Consider the following 13,217-nt stretch of genomic DNA (forward strand, 5'->3'; position numbering starts at 1 on the left):
ATAGTAATGCTGCATCAGCATGACATGGCATAGTTTTCACTGAAGGAGTACAATGTAACTCCCAACTGGTGTAGAGATGAATTTTTAAACTTATTAGGCAGTTGCTCAAAGTACCAGCAGGTTATTCGTTTGTGTCGGGACAGCCAAGTCCTCATCTGATCTCTCTGCTCTTCTAGCAAGGATCACTGGATCGGAATCGAGATAGGAACTCCAGCTGACTCCTTCCCTCATCTTCCCAGCTCCGAGAATGCCTAATAGAAGCAGTATGCTGCACCAATTTAGATTAACTAACTCAATAGATTGGTCAAACCTGGGATGGCCTCGGTATATATGATTCAGTTAGTCACTGAACCATTGGAGGAGTCTGGAAGTTTTAAGGATATGCAGAAATTTGGATGGTTAGATAGAGTTAGTGTAGTGTACCTCACTGTGCTCACACCAGTCTGAAGATATGCATGTCAAATCAATGTATAACTGCACGAAGATTAGCAGCATGATATAATGGAATCAACATTCCTAGCTTGTAGTCTGGGCAATTCCTTTTCTGTGGGGTCACTGCTTCCTGGTGGTCCATGATTAGTGACCCATATTATTCTTCGTTACTTCAAGAAATTAAGACTTTAAGATGGCTATTCAAAGTTCGAAGGAATATATGTATTTATCCATGTTTATGCATGTTTTCTGTTCCTTTATCCATTCTGCTAACCTTTGAAGCTGCTGGCTATCTGAATTTACTAAATTTCAAGGACCTTCCATTCTTTTTTGAATGCCTCTGCACCTCTGGTAATTCAATGCTTTAAGCAACTGGTCCAGGTAACCTTAGAACATAGTGCTGTAGTTTGTGCTTTTCCCCGATAGCACCATTTTTTGTGCTTACAGCTTGATGAGTTTTGACAACCAGATCTTAGGGCCTGAAACCTACATTTTAAGAATTTATAGGTTTATGTTGCCCAAGTTTAACATTTAACCCCACAATATGTAAAATGCTTGCATAAACCTGCAGACAACCACTGCTATCCAGGATTTTTGCAGAGAAGCAAGACAATCGGAATATCTTACAGTATATTGTGGCCACATGGTGTGATGTGGTGGTTCCCACTGGTCAACACCCCACCGTGTTTTATTTTTCAAATGACCAGACATGGGCAGGTTTTCTTGTAGGTTTTTTTAAAAACAGTCATTTGTTTATTGACCAATACGCCTTATCCTGAAATTGTCATAACCTCATTCATTCACACTCGCACGCGCGCACACAAACAAGAAGAAGTACATAACAAAGGGAAAGAAGTAGGTGGATTTTAGTGAGGGAGAAGGGTTACAATAAACCTGTCAAATTCTCTTGAGACAAGAAATATTTGCAGGCCTGAGATGATAGATTTCTCTCTCGCTTGAAGGTTCTGATGAAGATGGTGGGTCACTGCTAGCGCTCTCTGCCTTATATTACCGTTGTCGGATTTTTTCAGTAGGGCATGTGCTTTCTAGCTTGCTGGAATGCCAGCTGTCAGAAGGAGCTGCACCTTCTGGGTCTCTCTCCCCCTCCCTTCCCCCTCTTCCTCCTTCCCCCTCCCTGACCATTCTTACCCCCACTCCACAACTCTCCCTCTTCCCCCCCCCTCCCTCTTTCCCCCCCCCTCCCTCTTTCCCCCCCTCCCTCTTTCCCCCCCCCTCCCTCTTTCCCCCCCCCTCCCTCTTTCCCCCCCCTCCCTCTTTCCCCCCCCCTCCCTCTTTCCCCCCCCTCCCTCTTTCCCCCCCCCTCCCTCTTTCCCCCCCCCTCCCTCTTTCCCCCCCCTCCCTCTTTCCCCCCCCCTCCCTCTTTCCCCCCCCCTCCCTCTTTCCCCCCCCTCCCTCTTTCCCCCCCCCTCCCTCTTTCCCCCCCCCTCCCTCTTTCCCCCCCCCTCCCTCTTTCCCCCCCCCTCCCTCTTTCCCCCCCCCTCCCTCTTTCCCCCCCCCTCTTTCCCCCCCCTCCCTCTTTCCCCCCCCTCCCTCTTTCCCCCCCCTCCCTCTTCCCCCCCCCCTCCCTCTTTCCCCCCCCTCCCTCTGTCTCCCCCCCCTCCCTCTGTCTCCCCCCCCTCCCTCTGTCTCCCCCCCCTCCCTCTGTCTCCCCCCCCTCCCTCTGTCTCCCCCCCCCTCCCTCTGTCTCCCCCCCCCTCCCTCTGTCTCCCCCCCCCTCCCTCTGTCTCCCCCCCCCTCCCTCTGTCTCCCCCCCCCTCCCTCTGTCTCCCCCCCCCTCCCTCTGTCTCCCCCCCCCTCCCTCTGTCTCCCCCCCCCTCCCTCTGTCTCCCCCCCCCTCCCTCTGTCTCCCCCCCCTCCCTCTGTCTCCCCCCCCCTCCCTCTGTCTCCCCCCCCCTCCCTCTGTCTCCCCCCCCCTCCCTCTGTCTCCCCCCCCCTCCCTCTGTCTCCCCCCCCCTCCCTCTGTCTCCCCCCCCCTCCCTCTGTCTCCCCCCCCCTCCCTCTGTCTCCCCCCCCCTCCCTCTGTCTCCCCCCCCCTCCCTCTGTCTCCCCCCCCCTCCCTCTGTCTCCCCCCCCCTCCCTCTGTCTCCCCCCCCCTCCCTCTGTCTCCCCCCCCCTCCCTCTGTCTCCCCCCCCCTCCCTCTGTCTCCCCCCCCCTCCCTCTGTCTCCCCCCCCCTCCCTCTGTCTCCCCCCCCCTCCCTCTGTCTCCCCCCCCCTCCCTCTGTCTCCCCCCCCCTCCCTCTGTCTCCCCCCCCCTCCCTCTGTCTCCCCCCCCCTCCCTCTGTCTCCCCCCCCCTCCCTCTGTCTCCCCCCCCCTCCCTCTGTCTCCCCCCCCCTCCCTCTGTCTCCCCCCCCCTCCCTCTGTCTCCCCCCCCCTCCCTCTGTCTCCCCCCCCCTCCCTCTGTCTCCCCCCCCCTCCCTCTGTCTCCCCCCCCCTCCCTCTGTCTCCCCCCCCCTCCCTCTGTCTCCCCCCCCCTCCCTCTGTCTCCCCCCCCCTCCCTCTGTCTCCCCCCCCCTCCCTCTGTCTCCCCCCCCCTCCCTCTGTCTCCCCCCCCCTCCCTCTGTCTCCCCCCCCCTCCCTCTGTCTCCCCCCCCCCTCCCTCTGTCTCCCCCCCCCCTCCCTCTGTCTCCCCCCCCCCTCCCTCTGTCTCCCCCCCCCTCCCTCTGTCTCCCCCCCCCTCCCTCTGTCTCCCCCCCCCTCCCTCTGTCTCCCCCCCCCTCCCTCTGTCTCCCCCCCCCTCCCTCTGTCTCCCCCCCCCTCCCTCTGTCTCCCCCCCCCTCCCTCTGTCTCCCCCCCCCTCCCTCTGTCTCCCCCCCCCTCCCTCTGTCTCCCCCCCCCTCCCTCTGTCTCCCCCCCCCTCCCTCTGTCTCCCCCCCCCTCCCTCTGTCTCCCCCCCCCTCCCTCTGTCTCCCCCCCCCCTCCCTCTGTCTCCCCCCCCCCTCCCTCTGTCTCCCCCCCCCCTCCCTCTGTCTCCCCCCCCCCTCCCTCTGTCTCCCCCCCCCTCCCTCTGTCTCCCCCCCCCTCCCTCTGTCTCCCCCCCCCTCCCTCTGTCTCCCCCCCCCTCCCTCTGTCTCCCCCCCCCTCCCTCTGTCTCCCCCCCCCTCCCTCTGTCTCCCCCCCCTCCCTCTGTCTCCCCCCCCCTCCCTCTGTCTCCCCCCCCCTCCCTCTGTCTCCCCCCCCCTCCCTCTGTCTCCCCCCCCCTCCCTCTGTCTCCCCCCCCTCCCTCTTTCTCCCCCCCCTCCCTCTTTCTCCCCCCCCTCCCTCTTTCCCCCCCCTCCCTCTTTCCCCCCCCTCCCTCTTTCCCCCCCCTCCCTCTTTCCCCCCCCCTCCCTCTTTCCCCCCCCCTCCCTCTTTCCCCCCCCCTCCCTCTTTCCCCCCCCCTCCCTCTTTCCCCCCCCTCCCTCTTTCCCCCCCCCTCCCTCTTTCCCCCCCCCTCCCTCTTTCCCCCCCCCTCCCTCTTCCCCCCCCCCTCCCTCTTCCCCCCCCCCTCCCTCTTTCCCCCCCCTCCCTCTGTCTCCCCCCCCCTCCCTCTGTCTCCCCCCCCCTCCCTCTGTCTCCCCCCCCCTCCCTCTGTCTCCCCCCCCCTCCCTCTGTCTCCCCCCCCCTCCCTCTGTCTCCCCCCCCCTCCCTCTGTCTCCCCCCCCCTCCCTCTGTCTCCCCCCCCCTCCCACTGTCTCCCCCCCCCTCCCTCTGTCTCCCCCCCCCCTCCCTCTGTCTCCCCCCCCCTCCCTCTGTCTCCCCCCCCTCCCTCTGTCTCCCCCCCCTCCCTCTGTCTCCCCCCCCCTCCCTCTGTCTCCCCCCCCCTCCCTCTGTCTCCCCCCCCCTCCCTCTGTCTCCCCCCCCCTCCCTCTGTCTCCCCCCCCCTCCCTCTGTCTCCCCCCCCCTCCCTCTGTCTCCCCCCCCCTCCCTCTGTCTCCCCCCCCCTCCCTCTGTCTCCCCCCCCCTCCCTCTGTCTCCCCCCCCCTCCCTCTGTCTCCCCCCCCCTCCCTCTGTCTCCCCCCCCTCCCTCTTTCCCCCCCCCTCCCTCTTTCCCCCCCCCTCCCTCTTTCCCCCCCCCTCCCTCTTTCCCCCCCCCTCCCTCTTTCCCCCCCCCTCCCTCTTTCCCCCCCCTCCCTCTTTCCCCCCCCTCCCTCTTTCCCCCCCCTCCCTCTTTCCCCCCCCCTCCCTCTTTCTCCCCCCCCTCCCTCTTTCCCCCCCCTCCCTCTTTCCCCCCCCTCCCTCTTTCCCCCCCCTCCCTCTTTCCCCCCCCTCCCTCTTTCCCCCCCCTCCCTCTTTCCCCCCCCTCCCTCTTTCCCCCCCCTCCCTCTTCCCCCCCCCTCCCTCTTTCCCCCCCCCCTCTTTCCCCCCCCTCCCTCTTTCCCCCCCCTCCCTCTTTCCCCCCCCTCCCTCTTTCCCCCCCCTCCCTCTTTCCCCCCCTCCCTCTTTCCCCCCCCTCCCTCTTTCCCCCCCCTCCCTCTTTCCCCCCCCCCCTCCCTCTTTCCCCCCCCCCCTCCCTCTTTCCCCCCCCCCCTCCCTCTTTCCCCCCCCCTCCCTCTTTCCCCCCCCTCCCTCTGTCTCCCCCCCCTCCCTCTGTCTCCCCCCCCTCCCTCTGTCTCCCCCCCCTCCCTCTGTCTCCCCCCCCTCCCTCTGTCTCCCCCCCCCTCCCTCTGTCTCCCCCCCCCTCCCTCTGTCTCCCCCCCCCTCCCTCTGTCTCCCCCCCCCTCCCTCTGTCTCCCCCCCCCTCCCTCTGTCTCCCCCCCCCTCCCTCTGTCTCCCCCCCCCTCCCTCTGTCTCCCCCCCCCTCCCTCTGTCTCCCCCCCCCCTCCCTCTGTCTCCCCCCCCCCTCCCTCTGTCTCCCCCCCCCCTCCCTCTGTCTCCCCCCCCCCTCCCTCTGTCTCCCCCCCCCTCCCTCTGTCTCCTGTTTCCCCCATTACTGAAGCAGTGTTATGATCTTATCCGAAAGACACGACATCTGACAGTATTGTACTGAACTGTCAGCCCAGAATTTGTGCTCCGGACTGGAGCAGGATGTGAACCTACAACCTGCTAACTCAGAGACAAGAGTGCCAAACTGAACCACAGTTGACACCTAATACCATAATGTCGTTCAGTTTCTCATGGGTATAGTGTAGATGATTCTTTTAATAAACCTTTCTGGTTTAAAAAGCTATATTTGACTTGATATCCCACTTTGACCTTTTTTAACCAGTTTGACCATACTGATCCAGTAGATGTATCTAATAATTCTGAGCGAGCTATGTTTCTCCAGCACTTTAAGGAATTTAAATTTTTCAAAGTTAGCAAGCTTAAGAGAGCCTGTAAGTATCAAGCCAGCAACCGAAAATCAAAAGAAACTTATACTGCAAAAGTTGTACTGAATATTAATAGCAAACTGGAAATTAAAAGTAATCTTACTAAATAAGTATGGACTAATTGGTATCTAAAATTTGTTTTCAGAACAAATCATTGCTGTCAGCTTCCACTACACAAGGCGGGGGAGGAATTTGGAGGAAGCTGAAGAGGTGATGAGAAGGGGATAAAAAGTTGATAGCTGTAAGGGGCATAACCTAGGAGGGAATTTTTTTTTGTCTTTAGCTGCTAACCTATGCTGTGCATTGTAATACTGGTGCCTTTGAGAGATTTTTTTTTTATTTGATCTGTTGCTTATGTTTTTGTCCATGATATCTTTGCGTACCCTGTGATTTGCTTCATGTGCAAGTGGTGTACCATGCTAGCTGAGTGTCGTTGGATATTGGTGCTTGTCTGTTATGTAATTTTTTTTGGTGTGATTTCTCTGCTGCAAGCATCTGTGTCCAATATGTTTTGCTGGTGTGTGTTTGACTTTGTTTTTCATGTGTTATTTGAGTGTTTTCTCATGTTTGTGACTGTCCATGATATCTACTATGCGTGGATGCTGAGAAACAGCCTGCAATATCAATTTTAGATACGATGAAAAGGGTGGCAACTTGAGAGGCTCTGAAAGTACATATTAGGTAGCAAATGCAATAAAAAAGCATGTAGGCACCAATTAAACTGATCTCGTTAGTGTGTGCCTAAAGTCAAATTAAAAGAATTTGCAGATTAAACTTGCTTCTATGTCAGAGGTGTTCGTTAGAAATTGTTGATTCACCACAGATATCTCTCTGTGGTGTTACCATTTTAGCTACGTGCACTTAAAAGGAAGCTAGATAAGCACACCAGGAAGATAAGAATTTTTCTCCACACAAGATCAGGGGGCAGGTTGTTGAACCTTGCCCGTCTAAGAGCGAAGTCCAAAGTACGGAAAGTCCTCTTTGCTGACAATGCTGCTTTAACATCTCACACTGAAGAGTGCCTGCAGAGTCTCATAGACAGGTTTGCGGCTGCCTGCAATGAATTTGGCCTAACCATCAGCCTCAAGAAAATGAACATCATGGGGCAGGACGTCAGAAATGCTCCATCCATCAATATTGGCGACCAAGCTCTGGAAGTAGTTCAAGAGTTCACCTACCTAGGCTCAACTATCACCAGTAACCTGTCAGTAGATACAGAAATCAACAAGTGCATGGGAAAGGCTTCCACTGCTATGTCCAGACTGGCCAAGTGTGTGTGGGAAAATGGCGCACTGACACGTAACACAAAAGTCCGAGTGTATCAAGCCTGTGTCCTCAGTACCTTGCTCTATGGCAGTGAGGCCTGGACAACGTATGTCAGCCAAGAGCGACGTCTCAATTCATTCCATCTTCGCTGCCTCCGGAGAATACTTGGCATCAGGTGGCAGGACCGTATCTCCAACACAGAAGTCCTCGAGGCGGCCAACATCCCCAGCTTATACACACTACTGAGTCAGCGACGCTTGAGATGGCTTGGCCATGTGAGCCGCATGGAAGATGGCAGGATCCCCAAAGACACATTGTACAGCGAGCTCGCCACTGGTATCAGACCCACCGGCCGTCCATGTCTCTGCTTCAAAGATGTCTGCAAACGCGACATGAAGTCCTGTGCCATTGATCGCAAGTCGTGGGACTCAGTTGCCAGTGTTCACCAGAGCGGCGGGCAGTCATAAAGGCAGGGCTAAAGTGTGGCGAGTCGAAGAGACTTAGCAGTTGGCAGGAAAAAAGACAGAGGCGCAAGGGGAGAGCCAACTGTGTAACAGCCCCGACAAACACATTTTTCTGCAGCACCTGTGGAAGAGCCTGTCACTCTAGAAATGGCCTTTATAGCCACTCCAGGCACTGCTCCACACACCACTGACCACCTCCAGGCGCTTACCCATTGTCTCTCGAGATAAGGAGGCCAAAGAAGAAGAACTAACTTTATTAAAATAAATTCAATAAGGAATTTAGGAGAGACGTCTTTGCCTAGCGAGGGGTTACAATGGGGAGCTCGTCACTACCTAGAGTATTTGGAGAGAATCGTATAGATGCATTTAAAAGGAAGCTATATAAGCACACCAGGAAGAAAAGAATTATGCTGACAGGATGAAATGAAGTAAGGTGGGCGAAGTCTCTTGTGAAGCATAGACCAGTTGGGCCAAATGTGCTGTAATTGATTTTGTATCTGGTTATTTGTGTTCCTAGCTATCTTTTGTTTGGGTGTGATGTAATTTTTAACTCCAACTGATATACTGACTGTAGGGTAGCTTGCCCTAATATTTATGTGAAGCTAGATGTCTTTGGTTATGTGAGTCAGCAGTCACATTAGAGTCAAGTACCATTTGCAACTGCTGGGCAAAAACCTAGAAGTTGCACTAAAATGTGTGGTATCTGATAAATTCATGCCAGAATTCTAAACTTTAAAAGACAGACTACAAAATATTACACTGAATGCTGGTAGATGTTTAAGTAAATACATGTGCAGTACATTTATCTATTATATGTCAGGTATTTTCTTCTAAAATTAATACATGTGGCTGAAATTGTCACCATTGCCATGTATGTGGCGAGACAACAATTTCTAAGAACGCCTCTGGTATGGAAGGAAGTTTAAATTGCCAGTTCTTTTAATTTGATCTTTGCTCAAAGATCAGTTTCACAGATGCCTCAGTTTTTTTTTCTCGCATTTGCTGCCCAGCGTGCAGGTTCAGAGCCTCCAAGGTTGACACCCTCTTGTATCTGGATTTAGCATTTTGGGGAATTTCTCAGCATCCATGTGCAGCAAGCTTTTTAATTTAATGTAAAATAAAAACAAGAAATGCCGGAAATAATCAGGTCTGGCAGCATCTGTGGAGAGAGAAGCAGAGTTAACGTTTCAGGTCAGCGATCCTTCAGAACTTCCAGCATCTGCAGTATTTTGCTTTTATTTTAGGCTTTTTAATTTCCTCTCTGGATTGTTTATGCTTCATTGATTTACCTTGTGTTAGATATCTTTTTATTTGTCATCAATCTCTCTGGATTTGTAACCTCTATCCCTCTTGAAAAGTTGAAGCTTGTGATATGACCTCTAAAGACTGCCTTTGTGATTTACCACAGTAATGTGGCAGGTCTGAGATCTTGGGTGAGCAGCCATCAAGTTGTGCTACAGCAAGGATAACGGAGTCACTAAGAAGTAGAGTTAAGATACTAACCTGAAGCTCGTGCATCTCTCTCCATGACTTCTAACTTTTCTCCCCGCCCAGCCCACACAAAAGAATTAGAAGGCTTTGAAGAAGTAATAGATGGGCAGGCATTTATTGGCCCACAGTTGGTGGTCAACAGCAAAGCAGGCGAGCCTGTTGCTGACCTTGAAGAAATCAGCTCTCAGATCTTGCAGTCGCTGTCTTATGGTTTTCCCCTTTTCCTGACGGCAAGTCAAGGGAGTTCTTTGATGTGCAGCAGCAGTAATGTTAGCAAGCAGTTAAGCAACCAATCACGTTGAAGTATTCACACATAGCAAACCAGGAAGTTAAAAGCACTTAATATCCTCCACTTTTAATTTAAATTTTCAGATAGTGAAATAAATGATTGGATTAAGATAGAAGCTAAAATGAAGATACACTTTAATTTTTTTTTAAATTGGAATTTTTAAAAACATAATGGAGAAATCTGGCATTCCATAAATACAAAATCACCTTCCTAGGTCCAGTGTAGGTGTTTCAGTAATTTGGAAGTTAGAAACCCATTAGAACTCATTCAACAGTTATAAATTTTTTCAAGGGTTTTAACAGTGCAGGAGTTGTAATTTTTGGCAATTCAATTGATTTCCAATTGATTGCAACCTCAGCAGCATGTTGTTCGGTGGGTTTCAGTTGCGTAATGATGTCAAACACCGTATTGATGCCAGACAGTTTTGGCATTGTTACCACCATAATTTCGTCATTACCACCACATAGTCCATTATCTTTATGCCAGGGTGAAAATGTAGCCTACTGACATTTGTAGGTATGATGAAGAAAATATGTTGTGTTAAATCATTTAACTGTAATTTATAGGAATTCACCGTTGGGATTTTAACTGTCTCATGGAATACCTGGAATCTCGGTTATGTCTGCAATACAGTGCCGAAGTTTATGCTGTTGGACTTTGCTTGGCTGTCTGGCTATACCACTTCACCATGATGGTGAAAAACTCGTGCAGGCGAGTTAAAGGATTCAGCACAATCCCTGCTCATTGTTTATGCACCATATTGACTTGCTGCAAGTGGCGTTATTTCAATACTAAACAACCTCTTTTAAATCAGTCTGGCTTTAAAAACTAAGCAATGGAACAGAAGAATAAAAGAAAATATTGCAGATGCTGGAAATCTGAAATAAAAACAAGAAATGCTGGAAATACTCAGCAGGTCTGGCAGCATCTGTGGAGAGAGAAGCAGAGTTAACTTTTCAGGTCAGTGATCCTTCAGAACTAGCAGATATTAAAAATGTGGAAGGTTTTAAGCAAGTAAAGTGGGGCTGGGGCAAGAGATAACAAAAGAGAAGGTGTAGATAGGACAAGGTCACAGAATAACCGATCAGAAGGTCATAGAGCAAAGGCAAACAATATGTTAACGGTGGGTTGAAAGACAAAGCGTTAGTACAGATAGGGAGTTAATGGACTGACAACTGAACAACCACAAATACAAACATGAAATAAAAGTGGGTCGGGAAACTGAACAAACTAAGATAAAATAAAATAACCACAAACAAAATATAAAAAAAAGAAAAAATAACTTAAAATAAAAGTAAAATAGGGGGTCCATCATGCTCTGAAATTATTGAACTCAATGCTCAGTCTGGCAGGCTGTAGTGTGCCTAATCGGTAAATAAGATGCTGTTCCTCGAGCTTGCTTTGATGTTCACTGGAACGCTGCAGCAATCCCAGGACAGAGATGTGAGCATGAGAGCAGGGGGGAGTGTTGAAATGGCAAGCAACTTGAAGCTCGGGGTCATTGCTTTCGGACTGAGTGGAGGTGTTCCGCAAAGCGGTCACCCAGTCTGTGTTTGGTCTCCCCAATGTAGAGGAGACCACATTGTGAGCAGCAAATACAGTATACATTGAAAGAAGTACAAGTAAATCGCTGCTTCACCTGAAAGGAGTGTTTGGGGCCTGGGATAGTGAGGAGAGAGAAGGTAAATGGGCAGGTATTACACCTCCTGCGATTGCAGCGGAAGGTGTCATGGGAAGGGGGCGAGGTGGTGTGGGTAATGAAGTCGTGGAGGGAGCGATCCCTTCGGAATGCTGACAGGGGAAGGGAGGGGAAGATGCATTTGGTGGTGGCATCATGCTGGAGGTGGTGGAAATGGTGGAGGATGATCCTTATGGGCTGGCAAGTGAGGACAAGGGAACCCTGTCGCGGTTCTGGGAGGGAGGGGAAGGGGTTAGGGTAGGGGTGCGGGAAATGGGCTGGACACAGTTGAGGGCCCTGTCAACCACAGTGGGGGGGAATCCTCGGTTGAGGAAAAAGGAAGACACATATCAGAAGCGCTGTCATGGGAGGTAGCATCATAGCAGATGCAAGAGACTGAGAAACTGGGAGAATGGAATGGAGTTCTTACAGGAGGCAGGGTGTGAAGAAGTGTAGTCGAGGTAGCTGTGGGAGTTGGTGGGCTTATATTGGACATTAGTAGACAGCCTATTTCCAGAGATGGAGACAGAGAAGTCGAGGAAGGGAAGTGTCGGAGATGGACCATGTAAAGGTGAGGGAAGGGTGGAAATTAGAAGCAAAGTTGATAGTTTTCCAGTTTGGGGCAGGAGCAGGCAATGGCACCAATACAGTCATCCATGTACCGGAAAAAGAGTTGGGGGAGGGGGCCTGAGTAGGACTGGAACAAGGAATGTTCGACATATCCCACAAAAAAACAGACATAACCAGGACCCATGCGGGTATCCATAGCAACACCTTTTACTTGAAGGAAGTAGGTGGAGTTGAAGGAGAAGTTGTTCAATGTGAGAACAAGTTCAGCCAGGCGGAGGAGGGTGGCGGTGGATGGGGACTGTTTGGGCCTCTGTTCGAGGAAGAAGCCCTCAACCCGTCCTGGTGGGGGTTGGAGGTGTAGAAAGATTGGACGTCCATAGTGAAGAGGAGGCGGTTGGGGCCAGGAAACTGGAATTTGTCAAAATGACGTAGGGCGCCAGAAGGGTCACGGATGTAGGTGGGAAGAGACTGGACCAGCAGAGAAAAGATAATGAAGATAGGAAGAAATAAGTTCAGTAGGGCAGGAGCAGGCTGACACAATGGGTCTGTCGGGACAGTCCTGTTTGTGGATTTTGGGAGGGAGGTAGAAGCGGGCTGTCTGGGGTTGCGAGACTATGATGAGGTTGGAAGCTGTCGAGTTAAGATCTCCAGAGGAGATGAGGTCAGTGTCAGTCTTGTGGACAGTTGCTTGATGTTCAGTGGTGGGGTCATGGTCCAGAGGGAGGTAGGAAGAAATGTCTGAAAGTTGGCGCTGAGCCTCTACAAGGTAGAGGTCGGTACGCCATACAACTACACCACCCTTGTGTGCAGGTTTGATGACAATGTCGGGGTTAGACCTGAGAGAACGGAGTGCCTCAAGTTCAGAGGGGAAGAACAGAGAAGAATAAAAGTCTTGCCCCCACTCATCGCTTGTAAGCTATAGAGTTCTGCAATAATTGCTTCCATTATCAATCGATGTGTGCAGCATTTTTTTTTTACAAGTAGTGGGATGGTTGGGTCTTTTAAAATCTTTTTTTCCTTAAAAATCTAGCATTTGTAGTTAAAACAAGATTTTCCAATTGTTAACATTTTCATATTCCTGTAAAACTGAGTGGCAAATGATTGTTTAAAATAGGCCTTCCGCCACCTACCCCCACCTCCGGGTGGTTTGAAGTTTACATGCTCAGGCACTGTCTTTGTAAGATTTCCTCCGTCACTTCAGATTTCCATCGTTGAGAATACTGGCTTTTTAAAAATGACATCTGATTGCAAATGTCAATGAGGGCAATGGTGGAGGTACCAGCTCAACTTGATTGAAACCGAAACCTGCAAAGATTTAATTATGAAATCAGCAGAAAATACAATCTTAGATTTCAAAATGGAACAGTGTGCGTGTGTGTTAAATAATAGTAGCCACCCTGGACAGTATGTTGCAAGCTGGTAGCAATGAAGACTCAAGTGACTTTCCAAACTGAGTAAAACTTAAGTGATTTATTAAATAGTCAACTTCAATTGTGCTGTGTTGTAATTTGCTATCCAAGGTAGCTGCTATTACTTACAATGTATATATAATCTCCCATTTCGTAGGTTTGTAATTAACTGTTGCAGCTATTATGCGGCAAAACCATGAGGACGAGAAGGAAAGGTAAGTTGGACTACTTTTTTTCCACAAAATATTGAATAACCTTTAATTAACATTTCAATGAATAGAAACTGAAAACAATTTTTGGTCATATC

The 13,217-nt window shown here is 51.4% G+C and overlaps 1 protein-coding gene across 4 annotated transcripts in view; it reads left to right on the forward strand.

Moving 5' to 3' along the window:
* Positions 1–13,217, forward strand: part of pgrmc2 (progesterone receptor membrane component 2) — a 51,834-nt gene that overhangs the window by 12,524 nt on the left and 26,093 nt on the right. For 3 of the 4 annotated variants that reach the window (XR_010976030.1, XR_010976035.1, XR_010976036.1), the window contains exons 2-3: positions 9,820–10,213; positions 13,068–13,125. The exons of the other annotated variant lie outside the window; for it this stretch is intronic. The gene's annotated coding sequence lies outside the window, so the exon portion shown is untranslated. The remainder of the gene's footprint in view (positions 1–9,819; positions 10,214–13,067; positions 13,126–13,217) is intronic. 4 annotated transcript variants of the gene reach the window in all.

The sequence above is a fragment of the Heterodontus francisci genome, chromosome 1 (assembly GCF_036365525.1).
Source record: "Heterodontus francisci isolate sHetFra1 chromosome 1, sHetFra1.hap1, whole genome shotgun sequence".
NCBI lineage: Eukaryota > Metazoa > Chordata > Chondrichthyes > Heterodontiformes > Heterodontidae > Heterodontus > Heterodontus francisci.